Source organism: Micrasema longulum, unplaced genomic scaffold (assembly GCF_059751315.1).
Source record: "Micrasema longulum isolate JH-2025_06_02 unplaced genomic scaffold, ASM5975131v1 h1tg000113l, whole genome shotgun sequence".
Taxonomy (NCBI): domain Eukaryota; kingdom Metazoa; phylum Arthropoda; class Insecta; order Trichoptera; family Brachycentridae; genus Micrasema; species Micrasema longulum.
Genome location: NW_028277319.1, coordinates 796,931 through 805,033, shown reverse-complemented (window position 1 = coordinate 805,033; position 8,103 = coordinate 796,931).

The following is an 8,103-nucleotide window of genomic DNA, read 5'->3' as shown; positions in this document are numbered from 1 at the left end:
TTTTATAAAGGTCACCGTTAACGAATGTGTATGTATTTTATTTCTCAAAATAGTGAATTATTCATATGACTTTGAGAGATATTAAGAAGAAAATGAATAGGAAAGCAAACCTTTTATTACGATTTTGTTTGCAACATACAAGAATACGATACTAACGAGACGATCCAACTCTGAGATTATTTACTGCCTCTTCATTACAGAATTTCAAATTACCACAATTTCTGGAGGAAAATGAACGAACCGATTGAGTAATCTCCCACCCCTTTGCTATTTATAGTAAGGTAGAGCTTAATTTCGTAATGCGCACTTTCAAAAATAGATATTTGGATGATTGGATCTTTCTACGACTATCATTGAGTTTTTGGCTGGTGACATTTTTTGATTTATCGAATAAAAAGCTTTTTATTTTTCAGAACAAGTTTTTAATACCAAATAACATAAAAATCTTAATGACTAATCTTAATGACCTCCGAGGGGGTGAAATCCAGTCTTTTGTCTATGAACATTTGGACAAACTCAAATATTGTGATGAAACCAACTGGTCCAAGAAGAAGTTTAAAAATTAAAAATTGAAAAATAGTTATCAGGCGTTGCCTAGTATGTGAAATAATTCAGTCAGATGAATCTCTTCACAACAATAAAGGTTTCAGCTCATTGACTTCACTAAAATCAACAGATGGAAGAATTGAAGAAATATAGATGTTTAAACATAAGCAAAATGGTGAATGTTACACAGTGTGTAAAGTGGCCACTTAAACTAGCCAATGACAGGTCATAAGCCCTGTAAATGCCTTGACTTCCATATTCCTTTATTTAAGGTATTCTCCATCCCTGTTGTAATTTGTTAATAAAAAAAGAATGTAGTGTTTAAACGGTCGACTACCGGTTAAACATTAACTTCTCTAAACATGCTGAAAGTATGCAGTACCATGAAATAAACCCTTTTAAAAATCGAAGAATAATGTCAGACTAGTTATTTTTATTCAAATTAATAAATAATAAAATTGATTCTCCTAATCTGTTTGAAAGACTTCTATTCCGTGTGCCATCTAGACCGACAAGACAAAATCTTCTGTTTTACACAGAAAACGCGTCAACAAACTATTACAAACAATCTACTATGCCTAGAATATGCGACCAATATAACATTATATTTACCGAGGCTGATATTTTTTTGTGACAATGTCTTGCTAGGTAGGCAAACGCGGATAAAATAGCCATAATCTACATTATTATTCTTCTTTAAAATGCGGGTCTTAATTCCACAACCGTGACACTCAAAATGTCAATTTTTCGTGTGATTTCTTCCAGTATTAGCTATATTTTTTTTTACAAGCAGCTTATTATTTTCTCCGTAATTTGACGCCGGTAAATTTAAAGTAAAGCTAGGGTTTCTTAGGACAGCGGTGCCCGTATCTTAACGGCCGTAGTTTTTTTTACATTTTTTTACATTTTCTTTTGCACCACAACAGGCCAGGAGGCCTAATTACAGTGGTGAATTACATCACAGAGCGCCCAGGCTTGAGAAAAATCACATTTTAATTTTTGTGTTCTCACCGGGAATCGAACCCGGAACCTTCCGTGCGTGAGTCAAGCGTCTTGACCACTACACCACGGAGGCCACCGTAGTGAACGGTGATGCGGTGGACAGCCGTTGTAACGGTGACTAGAGAGTGGTTTCCTAGGAAAACGGTTTTTATAACATTGATTAACACCGATTTCCCAGGAAACCACTCTCTAGTCACCGTTGCGACGGCTGTCCACCGCATCACCGTTCACTACGGCCGTTAAGATACGGGCACCGCTGTCCTAGTTAACCTTAGCTTAAGTCATTTAAAACTACAGGTCGAAAAGTTAAAGTGTCGTTAAAATCTTTTGTCGAGATTTGTTGAACTGTTTTACTGATTAGTCAATTGATTTATTGTATATAACTACTTCATCATCATCATCATTCTCTTTCCGTACTTAATGATGCATAGGGCACTGCATTGGTACAAAAATTGCAGCGTATCTTGATCATTTTTTTTACATGAAGGTAAGATTATCAGTCTCATGCTTCAGGTACTAGTCCAGGGACTATGAAATATTCTAGATCTTTGTTATTTTTGTAATATAATAGAGTCTGCCCCATATAGATCAAAGAAGATTTATTTGTTTCTTTTATTTAAGCACTTTTTATACATATGTTTATTTGATATATTCATTTTATATTTATAGAAAGTGGGTTTATTGCAAAGTAGAAAGTAGTTTTCTTACTAACTGCATACCTGGCTACATATAAGTCGACATTTTGTATACCCACTAGAAATAAGAAAGTTCACAATGGAGTTCCAGTGCCAACTCTAATGTATAGGAGCGAAGTATGGAATTGGAAAAATGATGATGAAAGTAGGTTAAATGCTGTCGAAATGCGATCCCTCAGGCGAATGTGTGGTAAAACGATTCAAATTCAAATTCAAGATATGCTTTATCGACAGAATCAAGAAAGGGGTGCTGCGTTGGTTTGGACATGTAGAGCGAATGGACAGCGAAAAAATGGCTAAAAGGATCTACTATGCGAATGTTGATGGATGCAGAAAACGAATAAAACCGAGAAAAACATGGCACGGTAAAGCCCATTAAATACTTGAAGATGAACATGCCAAAAGTAGGAATAATCGGCGTGCGTGCATGAGAAGATGTATGAATGTAGAGGAAGCGTGGTCTGTATGCAAAGATAGAGTAATATGGCGTTCTATCCTCTCTGCCTACCCCTACGGGGAAACGGCGTAGTGGTTTGTTTGTTTAGTAGAAATATATAGTGCATTCGGTATTTTAATTTATTACCAACGATAGATAACCTTACGCAAATGTTAACAGTTATTCTTTTCTCACTTGAATTTCTTATTTATTCATTTTTTTGTCACATTTAATGTTAACATCTTTTGCATAATTTGTGAAAACTTAATTGGTCTTTTTATGTCAAATTTTTTTTGTTTTTAATACTTATTATGTATGACTGTATGTTTTCTGAATAAAATAAAATACGTATTTTATTAAATTATTGTAAACTTAACATTGATCAAAATAAAAAGTAAGATCTACACTTTATGGGTAAAACAGTGTTGTTTAACCCCTGGGTCGCCGGAACAAGCAATGCAAAAGTAAAAAATACTGGATGAAAAACTTACATCCTGAGTGGGGATAGTGCGAGACATCAAGAAATAAGGCGCTACCTCCCCTCCCCAGGTCCTTATTTTAATTTAATCATGGCATTGCTCGCTACTGCAACCTTCCTAAACAAGGCAAAAGTTGGCCGGGAAATGAGAACGGTCGCCAGCCATTTTTCCGCTAGTAAAGGGGTCGCGTATTCGTATACGTAGAATTTGAACTGTAGAATAATGAGAGGAAGAGTAAAAATTGGAAAAAACAAACGGCAAAAGAAAAGAATTTAAAAAAAATTTAAATTGTGATTCTCAAATCCTACACGAGTGCGACTCAATGGCTATTTCCTGGTAAAAATACCGAAAAAGGAAATTGAGTGATGATTGATGCGCCGTTAGATCATTGGTTGATTTCCGACAAGGTTGAAGGGCAATATTTATTTGACAAAATATTTTACAGTCTCTTGACTAGCACCGAAGCTTTTATAGTCATCTATAGTGATCAAATGCCGCCTATATAACGCCTGCATTACACCTATTCTCCTCTACGGATGCGAATCGTGGCACCTCAGTAGAGCCCAAAATAGAAAAATTCAGAATTTTGAGAATAGGTGTCTCAGAAAAATTTATGATTTGCGGTGGTTTGACTTTGTGAGGAATGAGGTAATAAGAGAACAAACGCAGCAAACTCAGGTGACAACTGTCGTCAAGCGGAGGCGATACGGTTGGTTAGTCCATATAATGCGGATGCCTCCTGAGAGCCTTAACCACGCTTGCCTACTTTACAAGGCATCAGGTTCTCGACGTCTTGGACGTCCACTGCTGACAGTTCGCCGGCAGTTTATGTCAGAACTTCGGGGCGAGAACCTGACTTGGGAGTTTGCGGCCGACACAGATGCATAGAGGCTCTTTGTGGATACCATCTGCTCTAGCTAGGGAGCGGACATGGATAGATGAAGATGATGATAGTGAACGAGATGTAAATGAAGTGTCCTATGTACCATAAGGTGCGTATTAGAGACTGATGATGAGTATCTCGTTAAATTAATCATAGAGTTCAATAATAACTAGTAATCGTAGTGTTCAATAATAATAGAATTGTTGGTGCAATTGTAAAAAAAAGTATTTGACAGAAATGTGAATCGAGATAAATAAAATAACTCGTTAGAAAACAAAGATTTTTAAACGAAATGTTAATACAATGTTTTTATATTACAATGTTAAGGATGCGTAATAGGCAAACAAGAGCGTACCTGGCATAATATAATAAAGAATAAAAATATTTTTTTAATATGTATGCTACGAAATGCAAAAAGTACATATTATACTCCCAGGAGTTGTTAAATAAACTCATTTACTATCAACAACCTATTTTTCTATATGTAATACATGAACAATATGAACATCACAGATAATACATGACATTGGTCGTCAGAAAAGTTGATGCATGCCACGGATTGGAGAACCTAGTAAGGTCCAGAATCCAGTAGGATGTCAAAACTAAAATATAAGAAATAAGGAATAATTAAAAAAATATATATTTATAGATGACAACCATGAATTTTCGCATAAATAAATTGTCTATGTTTTTATGAATGTATGTATATGTATGCGCATGGGTGTATGTACGTGTGTGTGTATGTACATGTGTATATATGTCTATATATATATACGTGTGTATATATGTGTATGTCTGTATGTATATGAATCAAAATGTGTATCCGAATAAGTTTATATTTTGTTTGTCTGTGCTCTATATTAATTTGTTCACTATTATAATATATAAAAATGTAATTGCCTAGCTTGGAACGGGGTATGTACCCTTGTTAGCTGGGCAAAGTGAACATGGAATTGTATTTTGATAAAGAGTGTGAATAAATAAATAAATAAATAAATACAAGATCCCTAATCTTTTTAGTGGTGTACACTATCATATCGGTATATAGATTGCCGTAGGCTTAATTTTCCAATTTTTATCTGAATACTAAAGATAATAACGAGAAGAATGTTTTAAAGCCATTAAAAATATTGAATTGGTACTTATTTAAATTTGTTCTGTTATTAACTAAAACGTTATTAATTTTACAATGGATTTTTTACGCTTGAAAATAAACGCATTATACCTGAAATATGGTATTTATTCAAATAATTAAATAATAAAGTAGACTCTTTTAACCTACTCCCAAATATTAATTTTAATGTCCCTTTTTGCGTGACAAGAAAAAAGTATTTATTCCATCCGCCAGTCTGTGGCACTAACTATGCACAACACTCTTTCCTCTATCGTTCTTGCTCAAATTAAATATTTATTTTTTCATTTATTGGTATATTTAACATGCCCCTTAATTTATTTAAAAATAAATGAAAAATTATTTTTTCTGACTGCGGTACGCTCCCAATTGGTATTTAATGATGGTCACGCTTACACACACCTGAACACTTACTCCCACACAAATACACACCCTCACAACACTACACAAACTCTCATACAAATACACATAAACACACAATTTTGTTGTACCACAGTTTTAAAAGTATGGTTTTTATTTAGAAACTTTGCTGGTCTGTCTCTAAACCTTATCTTCATTATGTTATTCGATCATTGTTGACTGTTTGTTTCTGTAAAATAAATATATGATTAATATTTAAAGTATTAATTTTGTGGTCAAACACATTACTAAATGTTATTAAATATTCGTATATAAGTACTGACTGACTTCCATGTCTACTGGTTTCGAGACGTACCTGTCTCTTTGTCAGACCACCAATTAAACTATTAAGAAAATTTCACTGTACACTTTCACCACAGTATTAACATATCCGTAGCATGTGATAACAAAATAAACTGTTGTAATTTAATCACAAATTCAAAAGTTTCTTATTAAATATATTTTTAATTAAATATATTTTTTTGGACAAATTTGCAGCAAGATCAACATCAACAATGAAAGAAATGAAATTCGAATTGGATATTGTTACGGACTCCGAATTAGAGGTCTGAGAAGCGTTTTTCGTTTTCACACAGCTAAATATGTTTTTTAATACGGTTTTAATGACTAAAACAAAAAAATATATATCGCGAATAGTATAATAGAGGGTTGTTGCACTATTATTGCACCCTAGAATTTGCACTCTGCTGCTCGTTACTCTACATTCTATATCTGCACCCGGGGTAAGTACCCCGAGAAACTTGCATCCTGCGGCAGTCATTGACACCCGTGTTCTGGTCTGTTGCTACGGCTAGACAGTGCAATGGATTAAACTTTTGTTTTTTTCCAATTGAATTCCTTTTCCCGTTTATAAATACTATCGAACTTATAACTCAACAATATTCTGAAATAATTTATAACTAAAAAAATATATTAATAAGAATAAAACAATAATATATTATTTAATGTTTATTAATTTATAATTAAAAGTTATTTTATTGAAATGTATTAACGTTACAACAGGGGTGGGAAAAGTTTGTGTAAAAAGAATATATTATTTATTTCACGTAAAAAAAACTATGATTAAAATCGATTTTTTTTCTTGCCATTTAATACTGCCGTCATAAGAAAGAAGGACGTTTCTACACATAACAAAAAACGGAGAAAATAAATATTTTATAACTCGGAGATTGAAAAATTCGCTTTGTGAAAAATACTACAAAAATTAAGTATATTATTATGCGACAGTATGTACTATGGTTTGCCCTAACGGAGTATATATATTAATTTTTAAAAAATTCACGTTATATATTTAAAAATTGACATTTTCTTCTTCTTTTTAGTAAAAAAAATACAAAAAAATTCAAGAAAATATGTTATACTTCAATGAAAAGACGTTTCTAGCGAAACGCCCTTTTTATTTAGTAATTAAGTAACCGCCTTTCTTTCTAAGTGTTGATATGCAAATTGATTCTACTCAACTAAATAAAACAGACGTTAACGGCCATTTACTGTTTTACAAACTAGTAACGCGAACCTAATAATCAATTAACTGTAATTACCAGCAGATCTTAAATTTAATTGAAAACGAGTAGGTACATTCATTTCAAATGTTTTTAAAAACGGAATAGAAGAAAAAATAAGTATTTTAATCAGCCTTTAATAATTAGATAAGTCAGAACAGCCTTTTATATTTAGTATTCTTTAAAACTTTTTGCAGTTTAGTCTCATTTATTCGTGAAAATAAGAGGGTTGTGGTTATTTTAGGAAGAAAGATGTATTTTTAGTAGATGAGTATTTTTGATTTGATTCCGAATATGTATTTAACTCATTTTCGAAAAAAATGTAAGATGCGTCCTTCTTTCTTATGACGCCAGAATATTGATCATGCTTCATCTCGAAAAAACCTTGAAAATTACTTTATCTAGCAATAATCCATTAACACCTAAGACTTAATTTCTTTTTAGTAACGATGTTGACATGTTAATAATATCCCCACATTAAAGATGCAGACAATTGATTGATTTATTTACTTTTAATTAATCATTGCATAGTATGTTCATATTGTTAATTAATACAATAAAGACAGGTTCAAGGGATAAAACCAGAAACGTCTTATGCCTGTGAATTTTTCCACACTCACTAGAAAATCTGTGCTGAGCAGGGGTAACATACGTACATTTTCATATACACTCAAAACATCTCCAAATATATTATATTTATACATTAATTTAGGTGTCATTACAATACTTTAATACCGGTTGTTCCACATTATATCACAAAGATCCATTCCCATCCGAACGGACCCATTACTTAACCCAAAAATATTTTGTGAAAAAAATTCAGATTCCTTTGCGATAAATACGACTCTAGCAAAAGGGAAAATAAAAATAAAATAACATGTAATATTATATAGATCATACATATTATTTTATTACGTATAATTTCCCGTTTGATGCCACTCGTCAATTAATAAATGGGTTTGTAGTGTCTAGAGTCGATTATTGTAATGGTATCCACGTAAGTCTACC